The sequence below is a fragment of the Symphalangus syndactylus genome, chromosome 6 (genome assembly GCF_028878055.3).
Source record: "Symphalangus syndactylus isolate Jambi chromosome 6, NHGRI_mSymSyn1-v2.1_pri, whole genome shotgun sequence".
NCBI classification, from domain to species: Eukaryota; Metazoa; Chordata; class Mammalia; order Primates; family Hylobatidae; genus Symphalangus; species Symphalangus syndactylus.
In genome coordinates this window covers 70,429,768-70,444,898 of record NC_072428.2, presented here as the reverse complement: position 1 = coordinate 70,444,898, position 15,131 = coordinate 70,429,768, and the positions used below count along the sequence as shown (strand labels likewise).

At 36.9% G+C, this 15,131-nt stretch overlaps 1 pseudogene; it reads left to right on the top strand.

Annotated features, from left to right (window-relative positions):
- Positions 1-960: 960 nt before the first annotated feature.
- LOC129485302 (ras-related and estrogen-regulated growth inhibitor-like protein) lies at positions 961-1,530 on the top strand (annotated as a pseudogene).
- Positions 1,531-15,131: the final 13,601 nt, after the last annotated feature.

Below are 15,131 nucleotides of genomic sequence, written 5' to 3'. Positions count from 1 at the left end.
ATTACAGACAGAAAAAACACATAGTCCTTATCTTCAAGGACTCTCTCTCTCTCATACTCTATCTGCTAGAAGCTATAATAGTTCAGCAACCATCAGTCATAGTTGAGTTCTAAGTGACAAAAAGCCAGCTCTCATTGATTTATTCAAAAGAAGAAAATCACTTTATTGACTAATGGAATACAAATAAATATTAAACAACCAAGCTGCAGGAAGGATAAGAATGTGGCTATCTTTAGAAAGACCTGGCCTTAGGGATTCAAATACTGCCAGGATTATTTTGGTCCCTTGTAGCTATTCTTTCATTTTAGATTAGTTTTCTCCCCATAAGGGAGGAAAGGTATAGAGACATAAAAGTTAAAATTGAGAGATAAGTATGAACACTCCAGTGGAAAAGAAGTAGAAAATCTGAAGATGAGTGAAATTATGGGGTCTGAAAAGCCAAAATACATTTATTGTTTGAGGAGTGTATTTAAGAGAGTATAATAGGTGAGCTTTCCCACGGAGCAAAGAGCAGGAGGACAGGGGATTGATCTCCCAAGGGAGGTCCCCCAATCCGAGTCACGGCACCAAATTTCATGCGTGTCTGTGTGAAGAGACCACCAAACAGGCTTTGTAAATATAAAGCTAAAATAGAAATATTTGAAAAGAGGAAAACCTGAAGATCAATAATCTAAATGAACAGCAAAATATAATCAAAGAAAACAAAAGAAGAAAAATAATAAAGATCTCAACTGAGAGCCTCCCATTGTCAGATTTTGACCTAGGACCATCTTGTAAAGAGATTCTTCTGTGATTCAGAGGTGAAGGCTTTGGTATCAGGATGATGCTGGCTTCATAAAATGAGTTAGGGATAATTCCCTCTTTTTCTATTGATTGGAACAGTTTCAGAAGGAAGGTACCAGCTCCTCCTTGTACCTCTGGCAGAATTCGGCTGTGAATCCATCTGGTCCTGGACTTTTTTTGGTTGCCCTTACAGTGAGGTTTCTTACTAAGTGATTCATTGGAGAATATGCTTCTAATTTTGAATCTATCTATAAGAAGCACTTGTGTTTGGAAAGGAAACAACTAAATCTAGAAATATATGACCCTTGTTCTCAAACACAGTAAGTAAAATTCTCCCTCACAAGTGAGCTTCACTGGGCAGATGGGTTTGTTTTTGTGTATGACATCAGTGATAGGTCTTCATTTGCTTTTGCAAAAGCACTGATCTACAGAATCCGGGAGCCACAAACTAGTCATTGTAAAAGAGCTGTGGAATCAGCAGTGTTTTTGGTTGGTAACAAACGAGATCTTTGTCATGTGAGAGAGGTTGGCTGGGAAGAAGGGCAAAAGCTGGCACTGGATAACCGATGCCAATTCTGTGAACTGTCTGCAGCAGAGCAGTCTCTGGAGGTGGAAATGATGTTTATCAGAATTATCAAGGACATCCTGATAAACTTCAAACTCAAAGAAAAGAGAAGACCCAGTGGATCTAAATCAATGGCCAAATTGATCAATAATGTATTTGGAAAGAGAAGAAAGTCTGTTTAGTAGACATTTAATCCTGGGAGATTTGTTATATCAGAGTTTCAAACATTCACATGATAATTAAACTAACTTTTGTATGCTATGTTTTTTTTTTTTTTTGGTAAAAATTCTCTTGGAGATATGAAATGATTGAGTATAAACCACAGCTGTGTTTTCAAACACGCAGTTTGCCTTTTTGGTTGTTGTATCCTGCTCACTCTCCTTCACACAGAACCTTTCATTTATTGTACAACATTGCGTTCACCCTAACCTACTGGCAGACAGCGATCCCAGTTTGCCTTGCCAAATAAACTCTGTTTGTGTGAATTTATTAAACGACAAAAAAAAAAAAAAGAGAGAGTATAATAGGTGAACTTAGAGATAATCTAGAGTTACATCATGATAAACATTATTACCTGACTAAAGGAAGTTAAACCTGATGCCAAGGGTATCTAGTCTTCATCATTAGTTTTCTTAATTTTTCTGGGCTAAGGTATTCTCATTTGCACGATGAAAGATGTATCAGACATACTTTGCTCAGTATTGCTTTACTTGAAGAATTAATCTTTCCCTACATCATGTGGTGATGGTACAACTGTGAAATATCACCACTCCATCCCCCAACTACAGTATAACCACATGGCTCAGGGTGGACAATCAAAGTGCTTCATCCCTTTAGCCATAGAGACTTTTCAGAGATAAGAAACTAATCTGAGCAAGGCCATTCAGAGACTTATTATGAGATTTGATACGAGCATGTCAGAGAAAAGGGATTTTCTAACTGTTTGAGGGAAGCTGTAAGATAGGCTAATGGCTGCTTCAGTGGCCAAGGAAGAATGAACATGAAGCCAAAACACAAAAGAAAGCACTGTAAAGGGAAGGAAAGAGAGTTATATCTAAGTCCCTGGATCTGTCCATGCCTGAAGCAACAGCCACTGGTGGACTTCCTAGTTATATGAGCTAATTATTTTCCCCTTTTTCTTAAATAGTATGAGTTAAGTTTCTTGAAATTAAAATAGTCTTGATTAAAATGGAGGTAATTCTGTCTGCTCACAGGGTTATTATTGTAAAGATCAGATTTATAAGAATCTGGCAAGGCTGGTGGCCCATACCTGTAGTCCCAGCTACTCTGGAGGCTGAGGCAAGAGGATCGTTTCAGCCCGGGAGTTTGAGGCTGCAGTGAGCTATGATCATCCCACTGTACTTCAGCCTGGGTGACACAGTGAGACCCTGTCTCAAAAAAAAAAAAAGAAAGAAAGAAAAGAAAAAGAAGAAAAAATATATAATTCATTGTAAGCTCTAAAGAGCACCTGAGTCATTATTTGACTTTTAACAAATTCCTTTGGCCATAAAGAAAATAATAAAAACAATTATTCTCACGAAATAGTGGTAAGTTATACTTTTCATGAAATAAACTACGGTAATAGATTTTTGCATATGCTATGATTTGGAATCATAAATGGTCCTAATTGCCTCTGTGTTGGGCTTTGTCTAAATGCTGTACTTTGTTTTTACTGGTATTTGAAGCCAGCAAGTAATATGTTTATTCAAATACTTACGGCCAAATATCCTTAATTACTTTCTGAAACAATAGTTTCTAAACAGGGAGAGTGGTCAATTATTTTTCTTTAATATGATTATTATAATAAAACTATGGACATGTTTTTGCAGTCAAGCTTCCTCAGAGATGTTTATAATGATTCAATCGCAAACTAAATCTCTGTGTTTCCTGCTTTGTTGTTGTTGTTGTTGTTGTTAGGGAATTAGGGGATTCCCTGGTATAGCAGTGTCTTTGTTACATCCACTTCCTATCTTACCTCTTTTCTGAAATATTTAAAATTCTTCTTGCCAGTGCACCAGGAGTAAAAAGTCCTATTTATATTGTTCCTCACTGTGTATGTCATTGCTTCTATCATATTCTGGAATGCTTATGGTACCGTACTTAGATTCAGGATGGCCAGCATTTCCAGCCATTGATGACATTATTAAGAAACAGAATGATAAACTATGGCTGAACCATTTACAACGCCAGGTGTTCCTGGCAATAAATCTCTTATGACAATGTATCTGAGGCTGGGCACGGTGTCTTGCACCTGTAATCCCAGCATTTTGGGAGGCCCAGGCAGGTGGATCACTTGAGGTCAGGAGTTCGAGACCAGCCAGACCAACATGGTGAAACCTCATCTCTACTAAAAATACAAATTAGCTGGGTGTGGTGGCACATGTCTGTAATCCCGGTTACTTGGGAGGCTACGGCAGGAGAATTGCTTGAACCCGGGAGGCGGAGGTTGCAGTTAGCCGAGATCACACCATTGCACTCCAGCCTGGGCAACAAGAGTGAAACTCTGTCTCAAAAAAAAAAAAAGAAAATATATCTGATATATTCCAGAAATGAAAACTACCCTCAATCTGTCTGTATCCTATTTGTTTTCCCCTGATATTTCCTTAGTAAGCTGCCTGGATGGAATGCGTAAAACAATAACAGCATTGCTTTTTCACATAAAAGTTTGAAATTTTCCCTTCAAATACAAAAATATTTTTCTCAGTCTCTTTTATTAGAAAGTCACCACTGCAGTGAGGCGAAAACATACATTCTGAGAAGTTAAAGTAGAAATGACAATTTACAAAACAAACTGTGCTATGATTTGCATAATGTGTAAACTGTACTAAATTATGGCATGCAACACAAACTATTTAAGCCCAAAATGTTTTAATGTCATCTTATTCAGACTCACACGTTCCAAGATAAAACCATAGATAAGTGGCTATACCCTCAGTCTGAACTCATGCGTTTCAGAGAAAAGAGTATTGCCTGTTCTACTAATTTCTCTGTTTATCAATTCTGAACAACACCCACCCAGACCATGCTTACTAACTTTACTCTAAAACCACTTTGTCTGCCTTCTCCCGACCCAAAAACCTAGCAGTACCTTTCCCTAAATTTTCCCCATGAGAACTATGGGTGCTCTGGTAAATGTTCTGTTTTCCCTTGTTCAGTCAACTTAATAAACTAAGTTTTGTGTGGTTAGCAGATCCCTGATGATCTTTTCATGGAAGCTTGTGTCATTCAGACATGATGACATTGCTTTCCTCATCATCCATCATGGTACCCACACTGTGTTCTTTGCTCCTAAAACTTAAATACTTGGCCCTAGGGATATATTTGTCTCCTGTTAGATGTTGAACAGGTATCTGAGAAGAGATAAGGACTAGGGACTTATTCTTGTTTAAACTCAGTATTTATTGGCTAACTTTATATCTATCTAAGGACAGTCAAAACTGGTTGGTAGCCAACCACTTTACTTTTGAGTGATGACTCTGGTTCTGCAGAATCTATGAAACTGAGTCATAAAAGACAATGATGTGCTTATATTCTCAATCACTAGAGATAGTGGTTTTTCTTTTTCTTACATCATGCTACCAATGCCAGAGGCTGAAACAAGGACAAATGTGCAGAGGCTACATGCCGCCACACAGCTGGAAAATGGCTTTGACAAGCACACAAAGTATTCTTGCTGTGGATAATTTCCTTTTCAACATAAGTAATATGTGTCCTCCATCGTGACCCGTGTGAGATTGGACTACATGATCGTTAGGTCTCTTCAAACCCAAGACTACATTGTGTTATAAAAATTTCAAAGTAGGTAAACTTTGGCCTTAATCATTATTCAGCCCATCTTTTTTCCCTGCTCTTCTGACATTGCTTCTGTTTGCTACCTTTCACTAGTGTTCATTGATGGTTTTAGTGTATTCATGTTGTCCTCATTTACCCAAGATCTTTATTTTAGGCCTGGTGCCAAGAACCAAACTTCATTCTCACACATGTGATTTTATTTCCTGTGTTAGAACCAAAACAATCAGAATTAAGTTTTTACTAGCCGAAAGTTACAACTCCAAAAGAAATTTGACTTCATCAGGACCTTCCTGAAAGAAATAATCACTGAACCAAAAAATGGATGTCCATGTATCATTTATATAGCAGTTGCCTACCTTTCATATACAGTACATCAGGTTAGAGCTGTGCAATAGTATTTTATAATTTATGTTATGAGCATGGATGAATGGTATAGTCAAAAATCCTGCCTTTCAATCTGTTGCCTAACAGGCATTTGTTGGACACATTTAAAAACTAGCTGGCTTATATTAAACATAATTGTGTGCTAAACTATATATTTGGCCTTTTTATCTCATTGAATTGAATGAGATAAACCTAGAAAGAATGATTTTATAACTCCCATTTTGTAGGTTTTAAGAAGTTAAGTAACTTACTCTATATTACATATTTGGTAAATGTTAGACTTTCCTCTCAAGCTTTCAATTTGGCTGAGTAAATAACAATATTCATGGAATATAAAATAACATGAAAACAAAAAGCAAGTCACAAGGCACTACTTTATTAATTGCACCTACATAATTTGGGAAATCTATTATCAATTTTCTGAAATAAAATAAAGGAGGTATTATTGTGAGATGGACTGTATTTAGAAAGCTTCCTAAAAGAGATGGATAATTATGCTGGGTTGTGAAATATGTACAATGGCAGAATGTTTGTCCAAGGGAGGAATTTCAGAGAACACAGGAACAATACATTATTGGAAGGAGAAACTAGTAGGAGCACTGACAGATTATCAAATTACCAAGAAAATTTTCAATGGCTAGTGAGGCCTTGAATGAGGGATGGGGAGGAGGAGGGAGAAATAAAAACTAAATAGCTATTAGTGTTGAGGGAGGTGTGAAGTGGAATTTGTGGCCACACTCCCCTTTCCCTCCATGAGCCACTTGGTCTATAAAAAGACTGGCAACTAAGGTTTATTCAAGCAGAATTCATTGGTATCTACACTAAGAGTTTCAAAAGCCACATTGTGACATATAGAGAATTTGGATGGATGGCCTGACAACAGGCAAACATCAAGGAGATTTATTTGTTTATTAGTTGGTCAGTTTGTTTGTTTGTTTGAAAGTTGCCTTTCTCTGTCTTTTGACAGATAAAAAGATGGGAACATATATAACTGAGAGTAAGAGAAAGAAAAAATTAAAATTCGTCTACAATGTGGATGTGGTAAATGAGAAGGAAATTGATATGTTTTAAGTACTCAATGTGAGCCAGAAACTGTACTAATTTTTTTTTTTTTTTACACATTGCTTCACTTAATCCCCACAACAACTATAAGAAGTAGATGTTACTTACAGAGGGGGTGCTAAAATTTAGGGGATTTAGGGGATTTTTTTTTTTTTTTAGTTATATTTCAAGTTGAAGAAAGAATTTAGAGAAGTTTAATACCTGGCCTAAAGTCATATAAAAATAAAGTATTTAAACCAGTTCTCATTGATATCAAAGTCCATTGTTTCTCATTAAATGAATCTCATATTTTTAAAAAAATCCTTAATAATTTACTGAGATGAAGCATTCTTAGGAAATTTAATAAGCAAAATATTCAGATAAAAATTAGTATTTTAGTCAAGCATTTCTGTGCAACACATCAACCCGACAAAGTGGTTTAAAACAACTTTGTCTTTTTTTTTTCTTTTTTTCTTGAAATGAGGTCTTATTTTGTCACCCAGGCTGGAGTGCCATTACCAGAAAGGGGTCCTGATCCAGACCCCAAGACAGGGTTCTTAGATCTCACAAACTCTGAGTCCATAGAGTAAAGTGAAAGAAAGTTTATCAGGAAAGTAAAGGAAGAGAGAGGGGCCACTCCATAGGCTAGGCAGCAGCATAGGCTGCTCAGCTGCTTATACTTACTGTTACTTTTTGACATATGCTAAACTAGCAGTGGATTATTGATGAGTTTTCCAGGAAAGGGGTGGGCAATTCCCGGAACTGAGGGTTCCACCCCTTTTTAGACCATATAGGGTGACTTCCTCAAGTTGCCATGGCATTTGTAAGCTGTTATGGTGCTAGTGGGAGTGCTTTTAGCATGCTAACGCATTATAATTAGCATATAATGAGGAGTGAGGACAACCAGAGGTCACATTTGTTGCCCTCGTGATTTTGGCTGGCTTTGGCTGGCTTTGGCTGGCTTCTTTACAATATGCTGTTTCATCAGCAAGGTCTTTGTGCTCTGTACCTTGTGCGGACCTCCAAACTCCTCCGCAACTAAGAATGCCTTAACCTCCTGGGAATGCAGCTGGCCTCAGCCCTATTTTACCCATCCCCTATTCAAGATAGAGTAGCTTTGGTTTGATCACCTCCGACAGCATGATTTTGGCTCATTGCAGCTTTGACTTCTCCCCCGCTCAAGTGATCCTCCTGCCTCAGCCCCCCAAGCAGTTGGGACTATAGGCACATGCCGCCACACCCAGCTAATTTTTGTATTCTTCTTGTGTGTAGAGATGGGGTTTTGCCACGTTGCCCAGGCTGGTCTTGAACTCCTGGGCACAAGCCATCTGCCTGCCTTGGCCTCCCAAAGTGTTGGATTACTTGTTGACGTCAGTCACAGTGCCCTGTTAAGACTTTTAATTATCTCTCATGCTTCTCTATCAATTAGGTCCTCAGCTGAGTCGTTCTGCTATATTGCATCAGATGTCAGCTGGTTCTGCAGTCATCTGGAGGCTCTGCTGGGCTAGAACACCCAGCACACTTCACTCAAATGGCTGGCTGCAGCTGGTGCTAGTTATGGTCTGGGATCTCAGATGAGGCTGCTAAGCCGAATGTGTTGTTACTCCTTTACATCGTCTCTCCACATGGCTTGAACTTCTCACAGCATGCCTGCTGGATTCGAAGAGATGGCATTCAAGTGCTAAAAAATGTAAGCAAATCTCTTAATATTCAGCCTTAGTATTACATAGGGCTTCTACTGCCATATTCTCTGGTTGAAAACAATCACTGGATCAGCCCAAACTAAAGGGGTAGAGAAAAAAATTCCACTTCTCAAGGAAGGAATGACAAGTTTTGGGCCCTTTTTAAAATCAACATCCAAGTAAGCTGCTTGTGATGAAAGTGAAGGTGGGGAACGGAAAAAGTGGGAAGGTAGAGATCAAAAGCAAAATGCTCCAGAGAGTCCTTAAAAAGCTAACTGTGTATGCTTGGATTCCAAGAGAGAGACTCCAGATGGAGCTAGGAATAGAAAGATTTCCTAGTAATTGGGAGCAAGGTAGGTGAACATTTACCGTTTCTCATAATTTCTGTAGTCAGGCTTCAGGTACAAAATTAGGCTAATATATTGTCGGTTAATTATACGTATTTCTTAACCATATATTGGTTGAGGAGATACCTTGGGAAGGTTGAGAGGGAAGATAACTGAGAGATGGTGATATTGCTAATACTACCAATATACGGGACCCCTCTGCAATTACATGTCTTTTGGTTAATTTCATGTGTATATATTCAGCTACTGACAGTATAATCTATATCCTCTGTGGGCAGGAGCCACAGCACTGTACTTATTTCGGATGCTCAATCATGTCTGCAGATTCAATTCATTCAGACTGTTATAAAAATAAATGCTGCTCAAAAATGCAGCTCCCCCATGTAACCTCCTAGGCAAAGGGAGACAGAACAAAATCAACCAACCATTTTTTCACAAAGATTCCTGCCTAGTAATTTCAGGGACTAACCTTTTAGTTAATACCCTAAGTACAGAGACTTGCAGCATACACCCAGGTGGAAAGTTTCACCCCGCATTGACCTGTCTTAGGGACAGGCAAGCACTTGCTGAAGAAGCAAGTTCTCATTACTAATTAGTAATTCATTATTGCATGGTTTCAAGGAAAACTTATGACCTGTTAAGACTAAAAATGAACACAATCATTAATGTTTCCATCACTTTGGAATAGGAAACAATTTCAGTCTAAATTGCATGATTTCTGGAATATATTTCTCCATGCTTCTGTTTTTTATTATAATATTTCTTGAAAGCCTGGTTAAAAAAATAAAAATAGCTATGTTTAGCCTAAAATGATTACTTTTCTCTGCCATTGACAATGAGGTAGCATTTACTAAAATATTGGCATTGCATGTTCTTTGCTATGAACATAAATTTATTTGAATCAAAAAAGTCAAGCAACAAAAGTTTAAACTCATTCATTTGAATTTTGACAAGAGTGTAAAACTGGATAATTTTCATTAAATGTGTTATACATTTAGCAGAGTAAAAGCAAATGAGTATTTAATCACTACTGAGAAAATTACAAATTATAATCACCTGGGATCCTAACACCAGACTAGAAAACATGAGAATAGATTATAAGAAATAATAAGAAAAACAATTGGGATTTTTCCCCCCAGAAATCTGGGGGCAAATGTTGCAATGAGAAAACATAAAGTTACTGATTATTGTATTTTATTATCAAATATCATCTTAAGGCATATTGAAAGCGTGGCCATCTGTTCTCCAGTGTCCTCAAAATCTAAGAATAGCCCAATCCCAATCTTTTCATAAACATTCTAAAAACAAAGGATGAAAATTATTTATATTGGTAGAGATAGATATTTTAATTGAAATCAGTTTATCAATGTGTAACGTTTGATAAACAAATCTGAACACATAAACCATTTTTAACTATTATAAAATTATTGATTTCTGCCTCCAAAATTCCAGTGAAATTGTCCCTAAGCCACTAATCCCATGGTTCTATTGGTTTATGGCCTGTTTGAGACATTTTGCTTTTCTTTTCCACTCCCTCTTATAATTTTTTCTTCCCTTGGCTTTGTGGGCACCTCTATGCCCTGATAGTTTTCCTCCCCTCTGATTGCATTCATCTGGATCCTTTCCCTCTCCCACCTTTGTTCCACATGTCTGTTTCAAATCACCCGTTCCTACTAATACACTCATTATAACTTTCGAATCTCAGAATCTCCATCCCTGGACTATCTGAAACTCGCCATTTTAAAATTTAGTACATTGTCTTCTTACAAAAAATGTTTTCCATCTCCTTAATTAATGTACCTATATAGCTGCATCACATTTTAATAGTCTCCTTGGAAAGAAATCTAAGCCATCGAGACGCCTCTATCCTCTCCCTTCTATATTACTGCATACAATATATTAAATTCTCACAATTCAGTTTCTGGCATTTGTCTTGAATTCATTCTTTCTTCTCTGACCCCATAGGATGCCAGCCCTCCAGTCTTTTTCCTCAACAATTCTAATTAGTTTTTCTGTGTCTTTGCTCCCAAATGTTGCCTTTTGTATTATCCTGGGAGCTTCCTCTTTCTAATATGTGCACTAGGACATAAAACTAAATAAAATCTCTCCATTTTCTAGGAAAAAACATACAAATTCCATAGAATCCATGCAATATCTATCATTCACCTAATTCCTAGTTTCCTCTCCTAACACTCCCAGTCCTTTCACCTTTGTTATCTAACTTTCGAGGACCATGCCAGCTGAAGCCTATCTCCATGTCAATGTACATGATTTTTCTTCCTCCTGAAATACTCTAAATTTTTTCCCACCGGGTAAATTTCAAATTACTCTTTAAGATCCAGCCGAAGTGTTGTTTTATCTGCAAAGAGTCTCTTAAGAAAGTTCATTCTCTCCCATTTGCTATAATATTAATTTGAACATTTCTTTATTATTACATGATGTTGCATTGTATTTATGAAGGATGATTGTATGCAGGAAGGATTCTACCACTAAACTTCAGCTTCTTGAAGTAGTCCATTTCTTCTTGATCTTTATATTACCAGTGCCACAAATAAGCACTAAGAATACTTAAATGAGTTACTTGCATTATTTTGCATAATGCACTTTAGTGTTTGGCAGGCCTATACTCAAAGCTCACTCTGACACTTAATTGGGTGATTCAATTACCTAATCTCTCCAAATCACATTTGCCTCATCTGAAGACACTGGTACCTACCTCACAGAGTTGTTGTGAGAACTGACATATAATGCATGTGAAATACTTAGCATAGTGTCTGACACTTAATAAGTACTCGATAAATTGTGACTGCTACTATTATAGGGCTTCAGTTGAATAGAAAAGGAAGTAGAGACAGATGAAATAGAATGGTTTGGGATAAAATTGAGAAGTCAAAGGAATGAAAGCTTAATTAATTTGAATGAACGTTTTGGTAGAGATAAAGGAATGAGAATAACTGGAATAAAAGGAGGTTGTAGTGAGAGAGTGTTATAAATTATTATATTCTGACAGCATTTTAATGTTCTGTGCTAGAGCACTGCATTTTGATGACATGATCCAAAATACTGTCATAAGTAAGGGTAGGCAAGATGGATTGTAAGATAATCAGAGTTGAGGTGAACAAGGAATTAAATGTTGTGAAATATTATTGTTGAATTTGGAAATGTGGATATTCGGTGATTGCCATAGAAATTTCAGATAGTAGATAGGCCTTGGGTTAAGAGGAATAGTGTGAATCAGTCGCCAGATTCTTTAAAATATGTTCAGGAGTGACCAAGGAATTAGTAAAGAACAGTGATGTGAATGAGATAAAGGATGACTTATACAAGGATGGGAGTACAATGAACTGGAAAGTTAGATTTGTGACTCAATCATTCGCTTTTGTGAAACAAGGCATATGGGAAGATGGACACTCGCTACTGTAAAGCAGGCCCCTTAAATCTGGCCTGCTGCTTGTTTTGTAAATGAAGTTTCATTGAAACACAGCAACACTCATTAATTTATACATTGTCTGCGGCTGTTTTTGTGCTGCAGTTGCAGAGTTGATTAATTGCAACAAAAATCATATGGCCCACAAAGCCTAAAATATTTACTATGTGGCCTTTTATAGGGAAAGCTTGCTTAACCATGCTCTAGAAGTTTGCAGCCAAATCTGTGTCTTCAAATATATGCTAGGATATAATTAATGCAAGGAATTAGAAAAGAATTTTGTGTCTAGTTGAGAACATGAAGAGGAGTTTACCACAAACAGTGGATTTCAGGTCTGGTGAATGTTAAGAGAGGTAAGAAAGGAAGCAGGAGAAATTGAATGTGTCCAGGAGGAGCAGCAATGAGCAGTATGAGAATGGCTACCAGAAGGTGGTCAAACTGAAAAGCTTATCTTTGGGGCAGTGACTAAGAATTTCTAAGCATAACTAAAAAGGACTAATGACACCTAAAGAATCACGGTGTCAGGTTCTATAAGAGCCCGTGTAAGCTAATGCTTCAGGTGATGCCAGAAACCTGACCATATAAAATTCACCCACCCAATAATGGTGAGGCCCTGGTTGAGATCCTAAGCCTGGGGACATTACTGCATAACTAGAAGTAATTATACCAAAAAGAATTTAACACCCCTAGGCTACAAGGCCTTGTATATCCCAAGGATTACTAGACCACAAACCAAAAATGAAGACAATCATTGTATATGAGCAATCTATCATTTCATTTCGCAGTATAGCATTTAGATAGATACATGAGTGATAGAATGATCTCTTTCTACACGCAGAAATATATATCTATATATATATATACATTATCTATCTTTAGTCATTCTTTTTCAGGTAGAGAATTCTATATGGGGGAATTTCAATGCTCAATTCTTGAACTACACATTTTTACTTAGGACAAAGGAAAACATGCTGTATTTTTTAGAATATAAAATATTCGTTGTTTCCCAATAAGCCTTATAGTTACCACAGCCTGCTTAAAGTTGTTCATTCAAACCGTTTGGATTTCATGTGAATTAAACTGTCAAAGCTCAGCAGTATATTTATTATCTGTGCTACACACACAAATTTATTTACCACACACTTCAAACGTCTGTTACTACCTTTTAATAGTAGTTGTTGACATGACAGAGTAAAAAAGTAAAATGAGTCCATTTAAAAGGTTGATTATGGTGCAAAACTGGTAAAAATGTCATGTATGTGTATATCCTTCAAAGATATCTGTGAGCACAGGGAATGTGATCGGGGCAGCAAATTTAAATCCAGAGGTACAGAAACACAGTGAACAACCTTGGGTGGTATATAAAGACTCATATTTAGTTCTCACTTAAGGCCTAGATAATTCCAGAGGAGAAAATGACAATACAATGTGATAAGTAATAAGAGAAATGAATATAAAGTTCTGCCTGAGGGAATGAGAAATACTTCAGAAAGAATCAAATTTTTATCCTAAGAAGAATTAGTAGGAATTCACTACCCAAGAGGAGAGACTGTGTTTGGCTTGCCTTACTGTTACGATAGTAATAACAGAAGGAAAGTAACAATGTGAAATTCAGGTAATTTGTCAAAGGCATCAGTGATTTTAACCATTACTCAATTTCAGATATACATTCAATTGTGTGTTGATACAAATAATTATTTAGCTATCTTTTATTGGTTGCATTCATTTATCCATTCCTTTATTATTTCTTTTAAAAAATATTTATTGAACCACTGCCATGTGCAAAGTGCAGTAGTAGTCCTGGGTAAACAAAGATGCGACCCTCAGAATGTTTACTCAGGTAAAAAGACAGACCTTAGAGGGATCAGTGCAATTCCTGGAGTAATGTTACCACAGAGATGTGATAATGTTGTAATGTGTAATGTTACCACAGGGATAGCGATGACAGAAGTTTTTCCCATTGCTAGGTGGGAAAGTCTTAATTAGGAGGATAACTTATTATAGCAAATCCACACGAGTATAATTTTTGTTAGAAAATATTTGATGCTCTTTTTAGGATAAATCTTTGATAGTAACAAGGCTGACAGACAAGGCAAGGAAAACTTTCTGTTTGTTGCTACTGGAATGGAAGCAATAAAGATTTTTCTAATATGTTGCATAGCATTTCAATGTGGAAAGGGAATTAGTTTAGCTAATCCATTTTACTTTTAAAGAGTTGTAAGATTACTGCACTTACCCCGTTCAAGAAAGAAATTATTGCTGACCTCTAAAGTCTCTTCCAACACTGACAGTCTGTTAGTTAATAACCATTGGAAATGTTAAAAATAAACAATATTAAGTTTCACCTGAGTTTATGCAGTGCTGAGGACAACGCTTTTTTTTTCTCAGACATCAGAAATGGTTGTGGCAGAAATTCCTCTTTTATTTCTCCAAGACATCTTATCATATTTGTAAAAGTAATTAACTTCAAGTACATATTTTCTGATCATTTAGGCCATTGTTTGTAATGTAAAAAGATAAATTATACTGCTATGCTAGCTTGATAAGGCAGAATAAAAGAAGTGGTGTTATTTTGATTGTGTATTTTTAATTTTAAAATGTAGATTATTTTAATGTGATATTCAGTAATATTTTTGAAGTTGCTTGTATTTGACTCAGTTATTTATAGAAGGCTGGGACCAGACCTAGAACAAAATCTTCCTATATAGGAGGAACAGGCACTGCTTATAGAAACTGAATAGCAGATGCTGAGGGGAAGGACAGTCTGAAGGACAGAATGTAGTATTCAGAGCAGTGTCCTGATAAGGAGGTTTGAGGAGGGCATAGAGACAAATTCCAACAGCAGCATTCAGGATTCCAGGAGAAACGCCTGAAGGACACCTGTCAGCAGGTAGCTCACTGGATTGCAGGCACTGGCCTGAGTTTCAAGGTTAAACCTTAAGCAGGGAATCTGGAGAAGAAAAATAAGCCACCGTCTTAGAGAAGCTGGGGTCACAGACGTGTCACAAAGACGTTTTAGGCACAAGAAACAATCTAAATATCCAGTTACCAGGTCTAGTATATTGGGAGGATCGTGAGTTCAAAGAAAAGCAATAGTTCAAAGACAAGTT